Source organism: Micromys minutus (assembly GCF_963924665.1).
Source record: "Micromys minutus genome assembly, chromosome: 27".
NCBI classification, from domain to species: Eukaryota; Metazoa; Chordata; class Mammalia; order Rodentia; family Muridae; genus Micromys; species Micromys minutus.
This window is the reverse complement of record NC_137962.1, coordinates 36237110-36257576: the sequence shown is the minus strand read 5'-3', so window position 1 is coordinate 36257576 and position 20467 is coordinate 36237110. Positions and strand designations below refer to the sequence as shown.

At 45.2% G+C, this 20467-nt stretch overlaps 1 protein-coding gene across 1 annotated transcript in view; it reads right to left on the bottom strand.

The window, feature by feature from the left end:
- LOC308438375 (cytochrome P450 2D10-like) overlaps positions 1-20467 on the bottom strand; it is a gene marked incomplete at both ends in the record, with an annotated part of 48228 nt that overhangs the window by 3960 nt on the left and 23801 nt on the right.

Sequence of the window (20467 nt, the reverse complement as noted above, 5' to 3'; positions counted from 1 at the left end):
GGCTGTATGGCATGTTATATAGGTCCAGCTGCAGCAGGTTACCCAGCACAGGCCATGGCACAGGCCCTGGTGGGTAGCGAGAAGTCCAGCGCTGGTGCCGGTGCATCAGGTCCACCAGTAATATGAAGATGACTGTGAACATGGCCACAGGCCAGAGACCAGTCCCTGTCAGCAGCTCTATGGCTGCCCAGCTGCTGCCCAGGCTTCTTAATGAATAATGAACAAAACTCAATGCAACACCTAGGTTCAGGAAACCCTAAGCATGGAGCCTGCCACCTGATAAAAAGTGCCAGCGTCGTCCTTTGTTCTCTGCCTCCAGCCCCAATCCTGTGTTTTATTTGGTCAACTTCAGGCGGGGCCAGTGATGGTCAGTCCCTCCCAGAGCTGAGCATGCTAGTCTGAGCATGGTAGGCGGATGCCCAGTGGGTCCCTCTTCAAGATGGGTCATCTGCTCATTCTATGGAAAACCATCTGCTATGCTACCCATGCAAAGTGTGGGGCACTAGAGGACATTGCTTCAGAGAGGACTGAGACCTCCCAGTGCTGCATGGAACACTTTGTTGACAGGACATGAGGGGTGACTGGCATCCAGTCAGTGGCTTCTGTGGGGGTGGGAGCAGTGGTAAGATGTCTCCTGCAGTTGGAGGGAAGAGGCTGGATTCCTTGTGGGCAAAAGAAGGGTAATGGGGAAGGGAAGGTGGAGTCTCTGTGGGCGACTCAGGGGGAGTGGGGGAACGCAGCTGGAGCATGTGCCATCTTCAGGACAGGTCTGTGGTCACCCAGTTGAACAGGAAGAAACACATACAACATGGGATGTGTCAGACTCAGTCTGAGGAAGCTGGGAAATGGCCTGTGAAACTTGTGGGGGGGGGCACTAATGTGGTTCAGGAACTTGTTATATGCTGGCCTCTGTCTCTTATTCATCCTCTGTTTCTTGGTGGATCAGTCTCATCAGGAAAACGTTTTAAACATGTAATTGGGTAAAGCAGTTTTCTGCACATGCGTAGAGCTATGGCAGGGTAGGCAGCCATGAAGAAAACAGAACGATGACTCCCGAGTCTTCTAAGAAGTGGTGCTTGTGTGCTGGGCACTGCTGGGCACAGCGCACATGGCAGATCACCATCCAAAGCTTAAGGGAAGGTGTGCTCACTGTCCTTGCTGGAGACCCAGACCTCTGAGGATCTAAGGCTCAGGAGCCCTCATGGAATCTAGCCAGGTTCTCTCTGCTGCATGGTCAGTGTGGCAGAAGAGTGGCTATAGCTGAGCTGAGACCACAGCAGGCAGCCCCATCGCAAAGACTACACACAGGTCTCCTGTCAGCTGCCTGGGTTTACCCCTGTATTTACTACTTCTTAGGCCTGTGGGTGACTCCATGCTTATTGCTAGCCGGAAGCCTCCAAGTCTGCTCCTCTCTTCCTGTTCATGATTCTTGGCCCCGCCCCACCCAGCTCCCTAGAATGGAGCCAGAGTTTGGGCAGAGGTCGTTCTCAAATCCTATCTGACCTGAAAGGAGACCTGCATGGGAGTCAGGACACCAGCATGGTTCCTGGTCAGAAAGGGGATATGGGAGATAAATGCTCAGGCCAATGACAGACTCAGGCTGCTTGGTTCCTCCTGATTTGCTCCAGAAAACTTACACAGTAACTTCTGGAGCCTGGTAACTTCAGATGCTTCAATGGGCATGTCACTGTTAGGACAACACATTCAGCCTCTAGTCTCCAACTCTCTGTGTCACACTTGACATCACCAAAGAGCTTCAGCTGTGTTGATGGTGTGCTGGCCTCAGTGGGGGATGGGTTGATTCAGGTGGATTTTCCTCAGGTAAGTGAGCCCCTGTGAGGTAAGTGCACAGACAGGTGAGGGATGTCACACACTGTGTGCACTAATGTGTTCCCCTATATCTATAGCTCCTGGGAGAGACCTGGGTGTTCTGCTGACCACCTGCCTGGTGGCTCTGTCCACTGTCCCCTTCATCCTCTGTCCATGTGCTCTCAGCCATGGGAACAATTGTGGTCTGTCAGGATCATGTGACTTTAGGGGCTTTGGGGTCTGCAGATTCATGTCAGCAGCACAGTGGTGCTGTGTCAAAAACAGGAAGCTGAGTCCTGGTCATCGGGGGGCAGCTGGTCTCCCAGGATTGCAATTCTCTGAAGTCATGTGTATTGATAATTGACTGCTGTCCTTTGGACTTCCTGGAAGAGGACACAGAACCTGAGCACATTGTTCCAGTACTCTGTGCTGTGTACTGTTTATTTCCCCTTCTAGCTTTTGATATTTTTGTTTTGTTGAAATGAGGGCCAGCAGTGAGCCTCAGAGCCACATTCAGGTCTTCCATTTAGGTCAGTTCAGCTGGTAAGGAGTGTTCCAGGCTTGGAACAGATCTTAGGAAAGGAGCACCACCAGTCACTGCCAATCTCTAAGGTCAATTTTGTCAAGAGCTCTTTTGGAGTTCTATTCATCCTTTCTACTCGTCTTGAAGTCTGGGGACAATATGCATGATGCAGTTTCCAATTAATCCCCCAAATCTTAGCAAGTACCTGACTTACCTGAGATAAGAAGGCAGGCCCATTATCTGATCCCATTAACTTAGGTGCTCCAAACCCGGGAAAATATCTTCTAGAATCTTCTTTGCCACCATGGTTTGCCACCATGAGACCTGTTTGGTAAGGAAGGCCTCTAACCATCCTGAAAAGGTTTCTCCCAAAACTAGTAAGCATTTGTCACCATACTTTGTAACCACACTTGGCCTTGGTAAAGTCCACTTCCCAAAAGATACCTGTCCTGCTTCCCCTGGGTCTTTTTCTTTTCCTGACCTTGGTGTGGCAGGCATTTACGTGTTGATAAACCTGGCAACTTTCTACCACTTCTTTTGCTGGGTATCTCAGGTTTATGATGAATACTTGAAAACCTTTGCCTGCTTCCACTAGTTTCTTAGCGTACAGATGAGTCTATTGGTGCAGCTCGGTAAGGAGGTCTCTTGCTTGGACCTGAGGTAAAATAACCTTTTCCTCTTGTGTCTTTTCTAAGGTAATAGTATGGTAACCAGAGATTTGAACTACTTCCTATGGGGAGTACTGTAGAAGGGGCCAGACCTTAGTCCAGTTTTCCACCCCCTTTACTTTGTCTCTATTAGTTGGGCCGTAATGGTGGCTGGGTTTTTAGTAGCGATATCTTTCACTGTTTTATCAGCAAAGCTGTTTCCCCTAACTATGAAATTCTCTCCTTTTTGGTGGCCTGGGCAGTGGATGATCCCAAGTGTGCCTTGATCTCAGCTTTGTTCTTAATCTCCCTGCTGCTGGTTGTCAGGAGCCCCCTTTTCAGGGGTATTGCCCCATGGACATGAACAGTGGCGAAAGCATACCTGCTCTCTGTATAGATGTTGCTCTTTTTGCCAGCTCCCAGATCTAAGGTCTTGGTGACTTTGATCAGTTCTTCTTTTTGGGATGATGTTCCGTTGGTGGGGCAGTCGCCCAGAGCACTTGTTGCCTATCTGCTACAGCTGCTCCGGCCTTGTCATGCCCGTCTAGGAGATAGCTGCTGCTGTCAGCGAACCAGGTAACCTCAGTATTGGGCAGTGGTTTCTTGGAGAGATCTTTTTGCTACCCCTGTTCCTCTGCCAGACATGCAGACAGTCATGGGCAGGTACCTTGAGATCATGGTCAGTTAATAGCATAGCTGTGTTGAGGGTCACCAGAGGTTTATAAGTAATTTGTTCTGAGTCCAGCAACAAAGTCTGGTAGTGAGTTATAAAAGCATTCATGAGACACCAGTCAGGGTGTTGGCATATCACACTCTTGAGGACATGGAGGGGCTATTACAGTCAAATTCTGTCCCATGGTCAGCTTATCTGCATCCTTGACAGGATTGCCACCTCTGCCACCACTATTATCCTCAGACAGGCAGGCCGTCCAGTTCCCTCTGGGTCCAGTTTCTTCGACAGGTGTCTTTAGTCAGGGTTTCTATTCCTACACAAACATCATGACCAAGAAGGAAGTTGGGGAGGAAAGGGTTTATCCAGCTTACACTTCCATATCACTATTCATCACCAGAGGAAGTCAGGACTGGAACTTAAGCAGGTCAGGAAGCAGGAGCTTATGCAGAGGCCATGGAGGGATGTTACTTACTGGCTTGCTTTCTCTGGCTTGCTCAGCCTGCTTTCTTATAGAAGCCAGGACTACCAGCCCAGGGATGGCACCACCCACAATGGGCTGGGCCAGGGATGGCTCCACCCACAATGGGCTGGGCCCTCCCCCCTTGATCACTAGTTGAGAAAATGCCTTACAACTGCATCTCATGGAGGCATTTCCCCAACTGAAGCTCTTTTCTCTATGATAACTCCAGCTTGTGTCAAGTTGACACAAAACCAGCCAGTACAACAGGTAAGCAATGGGGTGTTTCCACGGACCCAATGGTTGGGTCAGCACCCCCTTAGTCATCTCCTGGTTTTTGGCCACAAGTAGATAAATAGGCATGCTGACATCAGGCAGCCTGAGCACTGGTGCTTCCATAAGAGCCCCCTTAATGGCATCGAATGCCTGTTTCTTTCCCCTCACCCCAATGAAATGGTTGTATGGTCTTAGTCAAGGAGTAGAGGGGTGCTCTACTAGCTTGCCAAACCTGGGAATCCATAACCTACAGAAGCCATCCATCCCCTCTCCCCAAATTCTCACACTTGCTTGGGGGATCTTCTAGGCAGGGTTATGAGGATGGTTTCTTTCCTGGCCTCTGATAATCAGTGCCTCTTGTCTTCTAACAGGTACTTCAGGTAGCTCACTTTACGCTGGCAGATTTGGGCTTTCTTGGCTGAGGCTTCATAACCCAACTTTCTCAGCTCTATCAGCAGCTTCTTAGTGCCCGTGAGACAGTCTTCCTCAGATTCTGCTGCAATTAAAAGTTCATCTACATATTGCAGAAGGGTGACCTGTGGGTTAGACTCATGATAGATGAGAGGTCATGATGTAGGGCCTCATCTCAGAGAACTGGTGAGTTCTTGAACCCCTGGGGCAGCCTGATCCAGGTGAGCTCTCCTATGATTCCCTTCTTGGGATCTTTCCATTCAAAAGCAAAGTATTCCTGGCTTTGGGAATCAAGGTTAGACATAAGAAGGCATATTAGATATCTGAAATTGTGAACCACATCCTGGCAGGTGGTAATGAGCTCAGCAGGGTATACAGATTAGATACTTGGGGCATATCTTGGCCATTCACTGATTTACCTCCTATAGGCCCTACACCGGGTCATAGTCCTGTGTGCCAGGTTTCTTGATGGGCAGGAGAAAGCCAGTACTTTACAGTTCAAATCAATCTCAACAACAACATTTAAAAAATTCTTACTAGCATAGCCCATTAAGCCCACTCAAATCATTCCACTGCTTTCCAAATCCAAAATGCCAAAATTCACATTCTCCCAGATAAAAGCGTGGTCAGGTCTATCACAGCAATGCCCCAGTCCCTGGGACTAACTTCTCTCTTAGGCTTTTACTTCTGTGAACACACAGTGACCAAGGAAACTCTTATGCAGAACAACATTTAATTGGGGCTAACTTACAGGTTCAGAAGTTTAGTCCACGGCAGTGGCTGGGCCAACATGGTGCAAGTAGAGCTGAGATTTCTTTATATGCTTTAATCTTTTTTTTTTGTTTTTATAGTCCAGGCTTTATTCTCCTCCAGATCCACCCTCTGACTGACCCTCATCCAGTTTTCTCCCTTTGTCTTCAAAATAATGTCCCCACTCACAACTTCTAGTCTACTAGTCTTCTCCACTCTCTGGGGCCTCAAGTCTCTTGAAGGTTAGGTGTATCTTCTCTCTCACTGGGTTTAGTTTAGGTATCCTCTGCTGCATATGTGCTGGGGTCATTATATTAGCTGGTGTATCCTGCCTGGTTGGTGACTCAGTCTCTGAGCAATCTCGGGGGTCCAGGTTAGTTGATACTATAGAATTTCCTTCTTCATCAACTTCTAGCTTTATCCTAATTCAACCACAAGGGTCATTGGCTTCTGTCTATTAGGTGGGTGTAAATACCTGCATCTGACTCTTTCAGCTGCTTGTTGGTGCTTTTAAAGGACAGTCAGGCTAGAATCCTGTCTGTAAGCACACCATAGCATTAGTAATAGTGCCAGGCCTTGGGTCACACCACCTTGAATTGGTTACCAATTAGGACCTGTCCCTGGACCTCCTTTATTTCAGGATCTTCTCATTTTTGTCCCTGCAGTTCTTTCAGACAGGAATAATTCTGGGTCAGAGTTTTAGACTGTGAGATGTCAACCTCATACCTCCACGTGATGAATTTCCCTGTCTCTCTACGGGAGGTGGACTATGGAGAGCTCTTGGTGACTCTTCTAGAAATTTGGCAAGCCCTTGTCACCGGACTCAAGGAAATAGGCAAAGATAAAAAATATTCACATATGAGCTAATACAAAGCTCAAGGTAAATTTAGCCTAGGAATATGTAGCATTCTTTTTATCTTGGTCATCCTAATGAGCCCCTAGAAACAGTGACTAGGGGCTTTGTTTGTTGCCTTGTTTGATCTTTTTGTTTATTACCTTGGTTGATTGTTTTGTCTTTGATCTAAGATCTGACCCTATTCTCTGCAAGAACCTAAAATGGTATAAAAGCTGACTGAAAAAAAATAAACCTGTTTCGGTTTCAGCACTGGCTGAAGTCATGTTATAAGTTGTCTAATTGTCTTTTTCTTTTCAAACCTCCCTCCCTCCCTTGATACCCTGTTGACTGACTGACCTGACTTAGTCAGATGGCACCTCAATATTGGAGCTCAAGTAAAGGGGATGCAGTGAAGGACAACTCTGGAAAAAGGAGCACAGGCAAAGGAATGAAAAGAAGATTTGAGCCAGTGGTGAATAAGCCTTGTAAACGTGGGACAAGGTGATGGTAGAAAGTTTTTTGTGCATGTGTTTATAGATATTCAAAAGTCTAGAGGAGCAAAGGTAATTCAGTTCATATAGACGGTTTCAATCTTTGGACCCTGATTAGAGAAATCTTAGACCCTAGACACAAGAGAGAATGAGTTTGAGAAAAGCAGTCCTTTTTCCTGTCCAGGATGCCTTGGTGAAAGAGAAGCTACATGATTATAAGTTGTTCCAGAGCTCTTCTTCAGACAGGAGGTCAGGAGACATCCTGCTTCCTCTCCAGCTCATGCTGTACAAATGCTCAGTTTTGCTTCTGGGTCCCTTAGGTAGGATATCTGGGTCCCTTTGCTCTTTTCCCTCTCTGTCTATTGTTTGTTGTTGGTGTGCCAATCGGTCTATGTCTTGTCAGTTTATGTCTGTGTTTTCATTTTGTCGCTTTATTGTTGCTTTGTGTTTCATGTTCAAAAGGGGAAAAAATGGTTAAAACTTTATCTGCTGGCTGTTAACTTCTATATTTAGTTTTGAATTATTTAAAAAGCAGTCTCTATTTTGCATGACAAAAATTGATAAGTTTTTTTGCACTTGTAGCTAGGAGGCAAGCACAGTTGGAGAAGTCCTGCCAGGGGCTGATTGTCTTACAAGTTGCTCTTAAAGGAGCCAGCAGCTTCTCAGTTTCTCTAGACAGGAAGCTGGTGGTTGTTTCGCCTAGGAAAATATTTGTGATCGTAATTATTGGGTTCAACAGGTGAGAAGGTGCTCCTCCCTTGAAATTACAGCTAGAAAAAAGTAAGAAAGTTTTGTCTAGTATAAATATATAAGATGTGGGTGCCCACTGACTTCATTTTTGTTTCTGACTGTTCTTAAATGTGTAAATATGTTCTGTATGTCTTAGTTACAATGATTGGTTCATAAGTTATTAGGAATGATTAAAATTTTGTAACATTGGTAACAGAAAGGTGCCTTAAAAGTGGTAACTCAATTGGAGTGTTTCTAGATAACAACACAGGGCATGAGCCAACCTAAGGAAACAGGTCTCTTAAAGATACCCTAAATTTGGATAATATTTATGTAACTCTTGTTCTAGAAACCAGACTGTTAAAAGATAGGATTTAAAGCAATCTGGCATTAGAAGCTGCACTTTCAGGCATTCATATATAAGAACTGACTTCCAAACTTTGTAACTTGAAAGTAGTGAACTTGGTATTGATTGTCAAGAGATTGGACATTGTTAACAATTGACTTTTCTTTCCAAAATTACGGTTATGCTCTGATATTGCCAGAGAAACTTAACCATTAGAGTTAAACTGACAAAGTTCCGTTCACTCCAATTTACAATTTAATCGGAAGCTCAACATTTTTAACTCGGCATTTTTATAATTAAGAAAAATATCAAGCAAGTGGGGGTTATTGCAAGATTTACAAAAGGTTAATGAAAGTAGGAACTTACGGGAGCATTACAGCCTGACTGACCTACTCCAGCTGTTTCTCCAAGAAATACATTTAACTTTATAATAGATTTAAAATATTGTTTTTATACTATTTTCTTTTTATCTTGATGCTTGTAAAAGGTCTGTATTTTGTGTGCTTGTAATTTTAAAGAGCCCAGGAAGTAATAGCTATCACTAGAAAGGTTTGCCTCCAGAAATGGCTAATAGCCATATATTATGTTGAAAATTTGTTGCTGCTTCAATATAAGAAGTTAAAACTTTGGTATCCTTATGTGTTTATTATTAATTATATTTTATTAGCTGATCCCTCTGAAGGAGTTTTACTGCAACCTTTGCTCTTATACAACAAACTTTAAAATCTTGGGGATTAGTTGTTGCTCCAGAAAAGATTCAAGGGCAACATCCTTTCCAACATTTGAGACATCAGTTATATCCTAAACAATTTGTGGCACAGAAAATAAATATTAAAAAAAGATAGTTTATTTACTTTAAATTATTTTAAAAAGCTGTTAGGGGATGTTAATTGGCTAAGACCTCACCTTAAACTCACCAGACAAGGACTTAGGCCTCTGTTTGATATTCTCAAGGGGGCATAGAAATCCTAGTTCCCCTTGAGAACTAACTGCTGAGCTTTGCAGATAGTAGAGGAAGATATTAACCAGATACATTACATAGACTATGACCAATTGCTGGCTGTTTGCTTTCTTGCTACTTCTCATGCACCCACAGTAGTTCTCCGGCAAAAGGGACACTTGATGTGGATTCATTGCCGAAGAAAGTTTTAACACCTTACAATGACACTATTGCTATATTAACTCAAAATTGTAGGATAGAATCAAGAAAGTATTTTGGGAAAGAACCTGATGAAATATTTATTCCTTATTCCAAACGGCTATTAAATTAGTTATTACAAAATAAGGATATTTAGCCCATGGCATGTGCTAACTTTTCAGAAAAATTGATACTCATTATCCAAAAAACACATTGTTACAATTTGCCTCAATGCATAGTTTTGTATTTTCTGTAAATTTATGCTTATACCCAAAAGAGACTGTGCTTACTGTATTTGCAGATGGCTTATGTAATGAGAAAACAGCATATGCAATTGTATTACATGTTTATTCTCTTGAGCTTCTACCTGCTTCAGCTCAAATAATTAGATTACATGCTGTACCCACTGTTTTTTGAAATGTTTACATATCAAGATTTGTATAGTGATAGGCAATATATATAGCTCACGGTTTGCAACTGCTTGCAACTGTTTCTTTTTAAAGATACTGTTAATTCTCAATTTTTCAATTATTTATGCAAATACAGCCCAACTTAAGAGAATGTACTGTCCTTACTTTATAAGATACTTAAGAGCTCATACTGGATTGCCCAGACCACTCAGCGAGAGCCATGCATACAAGTTTTGCATACCAGGCGGATTATAGGCCTTACACAGGAACAATTAGCCAACATTCTCATTCTTTACACCATCAAAATAGTAATAGCTTCAGACAACAATTTGGTATTTCTAGAGAATGTGCACATCACATTGTAAAGACTTGCTCGGAATGTACTCAGTTTCTTCCTTTACCACATAATGGTGTCAATCCTGGAGGACTCTAACCTAATCAGTTTTGGCAAGTAGATTCTATTCATATTTCTCATTTTGGAGAAGTAAAATATGTACATGGGCAAAAGTTTTGGATAGCAAAGTCCAGGAGGTGAAGCAGGATGTGAGAACAGGGTTCAGTCTGTTTGCACAGTGCAGCGGGTATAGACTTCCAAAGTCCCTTATGATCCACACAAAGACAATGTCTTAGCATGGTGCAAAGTCTACTATAGCATTTCAGTCAGGACACGAAGTCCAGAGAGGGACTGTGGCTGCCCGAGTCTTGCTGCTGTGTGCTCTTTGGCCTCTCTGCCCATATCAGGGAACAAGAGTTTCTTCATGTGTTCTGGGATGCTTAAAAGGACCCAGGGCAGTTTCTGACTCTTCAAAGGTCACAGATGGGTGTCACATTTACTGTGATTTCTTTGCTGCACTTAAAAGATAGGATAGCACAGTAATAGGCTGTGGATGGAGCTCAGTGAAGAACATTTTTCCACAGACACACACACACACACACACAGACAGACACACAAATGAGAACACACATACATGTGTGTACATACAAATATGCTCTCACACATGTATGCACTGGAACCTGCATGTGCACACTGAACATTTTTTTCTATGCAGAGCTGCTCCTTTCATGTCCATCTTCCCAGAGGATGCTGTAGACAGGAGATTTGGAAAGGAGACATCTAGAAATGTCAACCACAGGAATGGAGTCAACAAACCTGCAGCAATGCGAGGGGAGTCGTGGACAAGGTCAGGGCTTCTAGAAGGTGAGAACATCAACTCTCTGCCTAAATGAAAGCCACCATTGACTGTGAAATCTTCCAGGTTAAATATTCTTTTTTGTACCATGGGGCGGCAAGAGTCTGAACACTAGAACTAAGGAAGTGCCAGGTGATGGGTGGGAACAAATAGGACCTGTGTCCATCATGGAGGAGGCTGGAAACTAAGACTGGTGTCCACTACCTTGTGAATAACCCAGTGACACCCAAGTATAACCGCCTGGAGTCATCAGGAGGGTATTATAGGACATCCAGTCTCTACACTGTTTCTCTCTGATCCAGGCCAATGGGAACCCTGAGAGTAGCTTCAATGATGCAAATCTACGTCTGGTTGTCTTTGACATATTTGGTGCTGGGAATGTGACCAGTTCCATCACTCTGACCAGGGCCCTGTATTCATGATCCAACATCCAGATGTGCAGAGTCAGCCTGGCTGGGGCTGGGAAGAAAGAAGGAGGAGAGTAGAGGCCCAGGTCATATCTTGCTTGGGATACTTGTGGCTCTCTGTACGGGTTTGGTCAGACCTCAGCAAGGATTATGGCCATCTTACAGCCGTGGACCCAGCCATTAACAGAGAGGGAGCAGAGGGACAAGTAGCACTCAGTGATGTTCCTTAACTGAAAGAATCCTCTCTTGCCAGACTGAGTGCAAAAAAAAAAAAAAAAAAGAAAAAAAATTGTCAAGGTAATAGGGCAGGTGTGACGTACAAGGGATGACAAACACACATGTCCTTAACCAATGCTGTCATTCATGAGGTGAAGTGCTTTGCAGACATTATCAAAATGACCTCGCCACATAAGAATTCTCCTGACACTGAAGCACAGGGCTTCTTTATCCATAAGGTAATGCTGGGTCTCTCCAATGTCTATGACAATGTTACCAGCCACCAGTGTCCTGAGCTGCTCAGGTAAGTAGGGCTGTGATTTAGTCAACCAAATTCTCAACTCCAGAGAAGCAACTTCTCTTGGGTAACTATGGGAAAAGAAACAGTAGCAAAAACTGTACAGTAAGAACTGGAGCTCGAAAGGCAAGCGATGTAAAATGTGGGGGGGGGGGGGAGTTGTTCTAACAGCCACTACCCACAAATACAGGTGACATCCTGTGTACACATGTCACTTTTCAGATATGCACAACAAAGCATTAATGAGAGGGTTGAGGTTACAGGAAAGGATTCAGTGAGCAAGGTAGATGCCTCAGTTGCAATTAGTGCCCCAGGACTGACAGAAGTGTTTTGGAGATGCCAGCACTATGAGATGACCACCAAGAACAGCAGCAGCAGTGGAGAACAGGCAGGTGAAGCCCAGAAGACAAAGTCTGTGCTACAAAGGGCAGAGCTGGAGAAGTGACCCAAGCCCTTGGAGGAGCCCAGAAGCTCGTGAGTGGATCATAGACGTTGGATGGTTAGTTTGATTTTGCTTTTCATTGTGACCTGATATTTTTCCCTCTTGAAGGAAGACGTGGAACCCACAGTTAAGAGACTTTGAATTGAGCAAACACTTTTGAATTTTAAAAGGAATTGGGTATTTTAAAGGTATTGAAGTTTTAACATGTAAGATTTTGTAAAGACTGTGGGACACTTACAGTTATTAAGATCTTGGGGATGAATGAGAAAGTAGGGGTTGAGGCTTAATACTGATGTGTTTGTGTGTAAAGTTGACAAGGGGTCAATTGTACTGGCTGGTTTTGTGTCAACTTGACACAAGCTGGAGTTATCACAGAGAAAGGAGCCTCCCTCGAGGAAATGCCTCCATGAGATCCAGCTGTAAGGCATTTTCTCAACTAGTGATCAAGGGGGGAGGGCCTAGCCCATTGTGGGTGGTGCCATCCCTGGGCTGGGAGTCCTAGTTCTATAAGAAGCAAACTGAGCAAGCCAGGGGAAACAAGCCAGTAAGTGACATCCCTCCATGGCCTCTGCATCAGCTCCTGATTCCTGACCTGCTTCGGTTCCAGTCCTGACTTTCTTTGGTAATAAACAGCAATGTGGAAGTGTAAGCTGAATAAACCCTGTTCTCCCCAACTTGCTTCTTGGTGCAGGAATAGAAACCCTGACTAAGACACCACCTTCTAGGACATCTCAGATATGACCTGGATGCTGTGACCTTTGGAGAGTGTAGAAACTGCTGTAAGGTCTCTTAGCATCCTCCTATAAAAATGAAATCAGATGTCTTGAGGCAGCAGTGAGGTCCAAGACTACACAGCACATTTCTCCCTTTGACTTCTTGACTAAAATGCTACATTAGACCCTAATCCCTCTTTCATAGTCTCAAGACCTCATTCATTGCTGAAGCAGAAGTCAGTTGATTCTCCATCCCTTCTGCCTTGTGCAACTATAGGCAAAGTCAGCTGCCATGTTCTGCCTCACTTCCTGGTCTCTCTGTTCACACACTGCATTGAGAAAGAGGCTCCACAAGGAAACTGCTGAACCCGCTACTTGTGGGTCAGCTCCCCGTCTGTCCTGTGGCTTCAGCACCACTGTGTGTTGCTACAGGTCCAGTGATATCTTTTGCCTTTCATTACCTCCTCTCTTTGTGTGTACGAACCACACGGCATGCTCTCTAAAATCACACATGCATGTTGTCATGGTCTGGAAGAAGCTAGAATGAAAGAACTTGCATTTGTGCCTCAGGTGACCAGAAGGAGGAGGGTGTCATGAACATGAGCCCAGTTCATCTTCAGTCAGTTACCTCATGGGTACGTCACTGCTCATAGGTCTTTCTGGAAACATCTTTTATCAACCACCACAGCCAGCTAAGATGGAGACCTCTTACTGGAACCTGGCATCTGGTCCCAATAAGGGAGGAAAGGCTGTCTTTTATCCTGTGCCCTGGGTTAAGCTCCTGCTTTTTCTCTCAGTCTGGATGCTAGGAGAGGTAAGAATCCTCTGGGAAGATTTGACTCCTGAATTCCCTCCTTTTCTTGCTCCATCCTCCACCTGGTGCTTACTCACTGGAGGGCATGAGATACAGAGCAGAGTCCACAGGAGATGTGTGGACTCAGTCTTTTCACATGACACTGTGAGAAAGGGCATAAGTGTCCAGTGAACCCCTGCTCCAAAGTGAGAGTCCACAGGAGGTGTGTGGACTCAGTCTTTTCACATGACACTGTGAGAAAGGGCATAAGTGTCCAGTGAACCCCTGCTCCAAAGTGCAGGACAGTGAGCCACTCATCTGACATACTTCTTAGCTTATGCTCAATCACCAGTTCATCCACCATGGTGAGAAATAACTTTTGTACGGGGAAAGACTTTGTCAGCCAATCCTGGGATGTTCAGGAGAATTAGGAACGTCTTCAAAACTCCAGCGCCATGCTTGCCTGGGAAAGTCCTTTACACACTGACCATCTCTCTGACTCTTGGATACATGGGCTTAGTGTTGATCTCAACCAGTCTTAGTTTCCAGCCTCTTCCATGATGGACAGAGACCCATCACCTAACTCCTCCTTAGTTCTAGAATTCAGGATTTTGCAGCCCCATGGTGGAAAGACAAATACTCTACACAGAAACCAAAGAGTCAATTTGGGCAGAGAGCCCATGATCTCATCTTCTAGAAACCCTGAACTCTGTCTACCTCTCTTTTCATTGCTGCCTGCCTGTGAGGCTCCAGGCCCTTATTCCTGCAGCTGACAGTTCTAGATGTCTCCTCCTCATCTCCTGCCTACAATCTCCTCTGGCAAGGTGGACATCATGGAAGTAGATGTGTAGACTAAACTTTACCCTCCTACCTCAGGGATAAAGCCTATTCGTTCTGTTGTGCTCTTTTTCAGTATATTTAGTATCTGGACAAGGTCAGGATCTTCATACTCGATACGACGGGCATGAGTGAGAGATGCAGTCACATTGCACACGGCTTTGTCCAGGAGAGCAGAAGGACTGAGGGGGCTTCCTGGGAGTGGAGAGGCAAGTAAAAGTCGAGAGACTGTTACAGTCTTCCTGTCCCCACTTGCAGTCCACACCCATCACCCACCAGCCTTGGCCTTGAAAGCATCACAGAGGTGGCGGCTTCCTCAGTCACCCACTGCTCCAGGGATTTCTTGCCCAGGCCGAAGTTGCGCAGGGTGGGCACAGAGACTCTTCTCTGCTCTTTCCACCCTTCATTTATCTCCTCCTGTGGGGTCGGTATCCCTCATAATCATACCCTCCTCCCCAAACCTCTACCAGACTCCACAATGGACTTTATGGACTTGTTGTAGGATTGCTTAGGTCCATCTCCACCTGCGTCATTTTCCATCCTTCCTCTGCTCACTGCCCCCCTTGTCTGGCTCTGATGCTATCTCTCTCCTCACACGGTCTTTTGCCTTTAGCTTTTTGCCCATAGCCAAGCTGGGTACTTCTGGGTGGTCAGCAGTGTCCCCAGTGCTTCCTTCACAGCCTTCAGTCCATTGACCACGACCATCTGCAGACTGAACACGTCACCGTAGCGGTGTCGCAGCTGAAGTAGAGGACAGAGCACAGGGGAAGTGGAGTTCTCCAGAGATCATACAACCATGCTCACTTCGAAAACATAAGCAATGTGAGAGTGTGCACTTGTAGATTCCAGTGTGTATGTGTGTGAGAGCATTTTGGTGTGCAGGCACATACATGAGTGTGCACTTTTGTGTGCTCCTGTTGGTGCACTTTTTTGTTTGTGTGTGCGTATTGGTGTGTGTGTGTGTTTGTGTGTGTGTGTGTTTGTGCGTGTGTGTTCGTTTGTGTGTGTGTGTGTGTTTGTGTGTGTGTGTTCATGTGTGTGTGTGTTCGTGTGTGTGTGTTTGTGTGTGTGTGTTTGTGTGTGTGTGTTTGTATGTGTGTGTGTGCGTGTTCGTGTGTGTGTGTGTGTGTGTGTGTTTGTGTGTGTGTGTGTATGTGTGTGTTGCTAATTATTGTACCTTGGTCATCATAGATCCTTAAAAAAATGATCTTCTCTGAGCTCCATCCCATATATGCGAATGCTTACCACTATGGCATTGATTTTTTAAGTTTAGCAAAATAGTTACAGTAGATGTGACACCCCAGTTATAACCTCACTAGAGCCAAAAAAATGTCCTGGATCCTGTTAGCATTTCTTCACACATGAAAAAATTCTGGTTCCTTGAAATAGGCAGTAAGGCCTGAGAGCACAGGGTGACAAGTGACTCAGGCAGCCACAAACCTTCTCTCTACTCAGTGTCCTGACTGATTTTGCACCATGCTAAGACCTCATCTTTGACAGGATCATAAGGGACTTTGGACCTTATGGCTGCTGCTCTGTCCAAACAGACTGGTCCCTACTGTCATATCCTGTTTTACCTCTTGAATTTTGTCCTCCAAAACTTTTGCCCTATTAAGTCCCAGTGGCTTCCACCAAAAACTTGCTAAGCCTGTCCCCTCTTGGGGTCTCAGATCCCCATTTGACCTGTGGCTAAACCCCAGCTATGTTGGCTTTTGACACCATAACCTCAGTCACCATCCACCACTAAGGTACTCACCTTGTACAGGCTGTATGGCATGCTACATAGGTCCAGCTGCAGCAGGTTACCCAGTGCAGGCCATGGCACAGGCCCTGGTGGGTAGCGAGAAGTCCAGCGCTGGTGCCGGTGCATCAGGTCCACCAGTAATATGAAGATGACTGTGAACATGGCCACAGGCCACAGGCCAGTCCCTGTCAGCAGCTCTATGGCTGCCCTGATGCTGCCCAGGCTTCTTAATGATCAATGACCAACAGTCAATACAACACTTAGTGATCCTAAGTTTAGAGTGTGTCACCTTATAAAGGATTCCCAGAGATGTTCTTTTTCCTCTGCCTCCATCCCCAATCCAGTGTTTGGTCTGGTCAAGTATAGGGAGGGGCCAGTGATGTTCCGTCCCTCCCAGAGCCGAGCATTCTGATTCTGTTGGGCTGAGCATGGTGGGCAGATGGCCAGAGGACCCCTGCTTTAAGATGTATGATCTGCTTTTTGCGTGCAGAAAAATCCTTTGGTATGGTAAGCATGCGAAAGTTTGGGGTCTTGAGGACATGCCTCAGAGAGGAATGAGATGTTCCATACATTCATGGAGCTCTTTGTTTGTAGGCAGGACATGATGGTGGAGTGGAATCCAGTTGATGGCATGTGTAGGGGTGAGAGCAGTGGGAAGCTTTCTCCTGCAGTTGAGGAAAAGTGGCTGGAGCCCCTATTAGAGAGGGAAGGACAGTAGAGAATGCAGGTAGAGTTCATAGGGGTGGGACTCAGGCAGTTGGGGAAGGAAGCTGGAGTCCCTGTGGGAGAGTGAGGTCCAGTCGGGGAACACAGCTAGAGCAGGTGCCATCTTTGGTACAGGTCCTTGGCCATTCAGTTGACCATGTAGCAAGGCCTCATTTTACGGGGCTTTCCTCAGACTCTGACTGAGGTAGCTGAGAAATTGTCTAAAAGTTTTGGAAGACCTCTAAGTTGGGTCAGGTTTTTGTCACATGACGAGCTCTGTCTCTTGTTTACTCTGTGTTTCTGGTTGGTCAATCTCATGGCAACAGTCTTCCATATGGAGATAGGTAAGGCATTTTCCTGCTCATGGTAGATTGTTCAGAGTGACCAGCCATGAGGAAAACAGAAAGATGACTCCTTAGTCTTCCAGAAAATGGTTCTTTCGTGTTGGGCAGTGCTTTGCCAAGGTACCTTCCAGCTCACACTTCACTATGGTCAACAAAGGTCAGTTACTTTCTTTGCTGGATCCAGACCTCTGAAGATCAAAGGCACAGAATTCCCAGTGGCATCCAGGCAGGCTCTGTCTGTTGCATGTTTAGTGTTTCAGAAGAGAGTCTGGAGCTGAGCTGAGACATTGTGCAGCCACAAGGCAAGTATACACATGTGTCATCTTCTTCCTGGTGTCCATGCCACCCCTGCACTGGCCACCTCTGGGTCACTGGAACTCCATGGTTATTGCTGGCCTGACGCCTTCAAATCTGCTCCTCTCTTCCTCTTTATGATTCTTGGTCCTGCTCAAGCCAGGTCCCTAGAAAGGAAACAGGTTGAGGCAAAGACAAGGGCCTTTCCTGATCCCAATCTTGGGATTAAAGAAGGTCTGTGTGGGAGTTAGGACACTGATATGGTTCTTGTTCAGAAAGAGGTTTACGGATACAACTTGCTCAGGTCTCTAACTTACTCCAGCTCGTGGGCTCCTCCTGGCTTGCACAAGAAAACTTGCAGAGTAACTTCTGGTGCCTGATGTTTAAATCTGTGTGTCAATGGGGGGACACAAAATTTAGACTCTAGTCTTCATCTTTCCGTGTCATACATGACACTATCAAAGGAAGCAGTTGTGTTGAATGGCTGCTGGCTCCAGTGGGGGATGGGCTGACTCACACTAGTTTTTCCTGCATCAGGTAAGTGAGCCCTTCCGGGGTAAGTGCACAGACAGGTGAGGGATGTCACATACTGTCTGCTGTAATGTGTTTTCCTCTCTGTCTACAGCTCCTAAGAGAGCCCCAGGATTCTTTGCTAATGATTAGCCTGGTGGCACTGTCCACTGTTCCCTTTATCCTCAGCACATGTCCTCTCAGCCATGGGAACAACTTTGGTCTGTCAGGATCATGTGACTTTAGGGGGACTGGGCTCTGGATATTCATGTCAGAAGCACAGGTGTGCCATGTAAAAAGAAGAAAAGCCCTTCATCATCATTGTGTTCCCAGGATTGCAAAACTCTGCACACACGTGTACAGATACTTTATCACTGTCCTTTGGACTTCACTGCAGGAGGACAGATTGAGCTTGGACACATCTCTCCTGCACTCTGTCCTGTGCAGTTTACTTTCTGTCCTCCCATTGATCGGCCTCATTTCCTTGTAATGACAGCCAGCAGTGAGTCTCAGAGCCATCTGTAGTTCTTACTGCTTTCCATAAGCATTGTATGATGTGTGATGAGACTCGGCAGGATGACGGTGACTCTGGAGTGTTGTCTACTAGGACCTTGAGTGAGACCTTCTAGGACCATTACAAATGGGAAAGAGGAAGGCTGTAGAGATCACGCATTAGTGAAGAGCATTAGTGAAGCCAGAGAACGAGGCTTGACTTCCATTTCCTACAGGATGGTTTACAACTGACCACAACCAGGTCCCTGAGGATCTGATGCTCTATTTTGTCCTCTGTGCACACTGCACGAATGCAGGCAAATACCCGGGCCGATACAATAACAATGAGGTGGAGGGGGCAGAGATGGTACGAAGAAGAGTGGCCGGTAAAAACGTGTGATTATTTCTGTAGGCACAAGGTGGGGTTTGTGAATATACTTCCTCCCCACGATGCTTGGTCCTGTATATTCTCCAATGGAGTGAGTGGCTAGGGAGGAGCTGTGAGGGGAGCATCCTTAACATTCCTACAAAAATGGCCTCGTCTAAGAGAACATTTAATTTTTCCAATTAACATCCCATAATGGAATTTTAAAATAATTTAAAGTAAGTAAATTTTTTTTTAATTTTTATTTTCTGTGCCACTAATTGTTTAGGATATAACTGATGTCTCAAATATTGAAGAGGATGTTGCCTTTGAATCTTTTCTGGAGCAACAACTAATCCCCAAGATTTTAAAGCTTGTTGTATAAGAGCAAAGGTTGTAGTAAAACTCCTTCAGAGAGATCAGCTAATAAAATATAGTGAATAATAAACACAGAAAGATACAACGTTTTAACTTCTTATACTTAAGTAGCAACAAATTTTTGACATACTCTAAGGCTATTAGTCATTCCGTGAGGCAAATCTTTCCAATGATGTCTATTGCTTCATGGGATTTTTAAAATTTAAAGCACACTGAATACAAACCTTTTACAATCATGAAGATGCAAAGAGATAGTATAAAATAATACTTTAAACCTTTAATAACGTTATATATACTTATTGGAGAAACAGCTGGAGTAGGTCAGTCAGGCTGTAATGCTCCCATAAGTTCCTAGCTTCATTAACATTTTGTAAATCTTGCAATAATCCCCACTTGCATGATTTTTTTCTTATTTAAAAATATGCTTAGTAAAAATCTTGAGATTCTGATTGAATTTTAAACTGGAGAGAATGAAATATTGGTATAGAAACTTTCTACCATCCCTCCTGGTCTGGTACTGGATGGAGAACTGGAATGAGCTCCAGGGATGCTCACACTACTTTTCAGTAAACATAAAGTCAAAGAAACTTCAGACCTTGTGTGCATCTGAATGGCCAGGTTTTGGGGTCAATTGACCCCAAGAGGGGACATTCAATCTCCCCATAAGCATGACAGTCAAACTTAAAATCCTCAGACTTGTATTCAGATCTGCCGGCCACCCAGATCAGGTCCCCTATATATAACCATCTGGAAAGAGCTTATAATTACCCCCCTGCTTGGGTTCCTCCTTTTCTGCCTAGCAGAGTTCTGATTATCAAGACTCAGTCTGAGCCACCCACCATCTGTCTCAGGGAAGAAGACAGATGTTCTTCAGGAATCTGGAACTGCAGATCTTCTCCTCCTTGATCCTTGTCCCTTGTATCCACCGACACTTGCCCTAAGCGTGCCACGGGAGCCCCAAGCAGAAGCTGAGGCTCTATTGGCCCCGGATCCTGTGACCGTGCCCCACAGTGGAGGACACATGTCCTACCATGTGAACATGAAGCCTTAGGTCTGAATCTTCTCACACCATTCTGACCTTTGAGCCTGCAGACACAACAGGGAATCAGGCCATTCAATACTGGCTCCTTTCCACCTCTGATCTCTATAACTGGAAAGCTCAGCACCTGCCCTTTGCAGATGAGCCCAAGGGCCTCACTCACCTAATAGAATCCATTCTTGTCACACACCAATCTCCTTGGGATG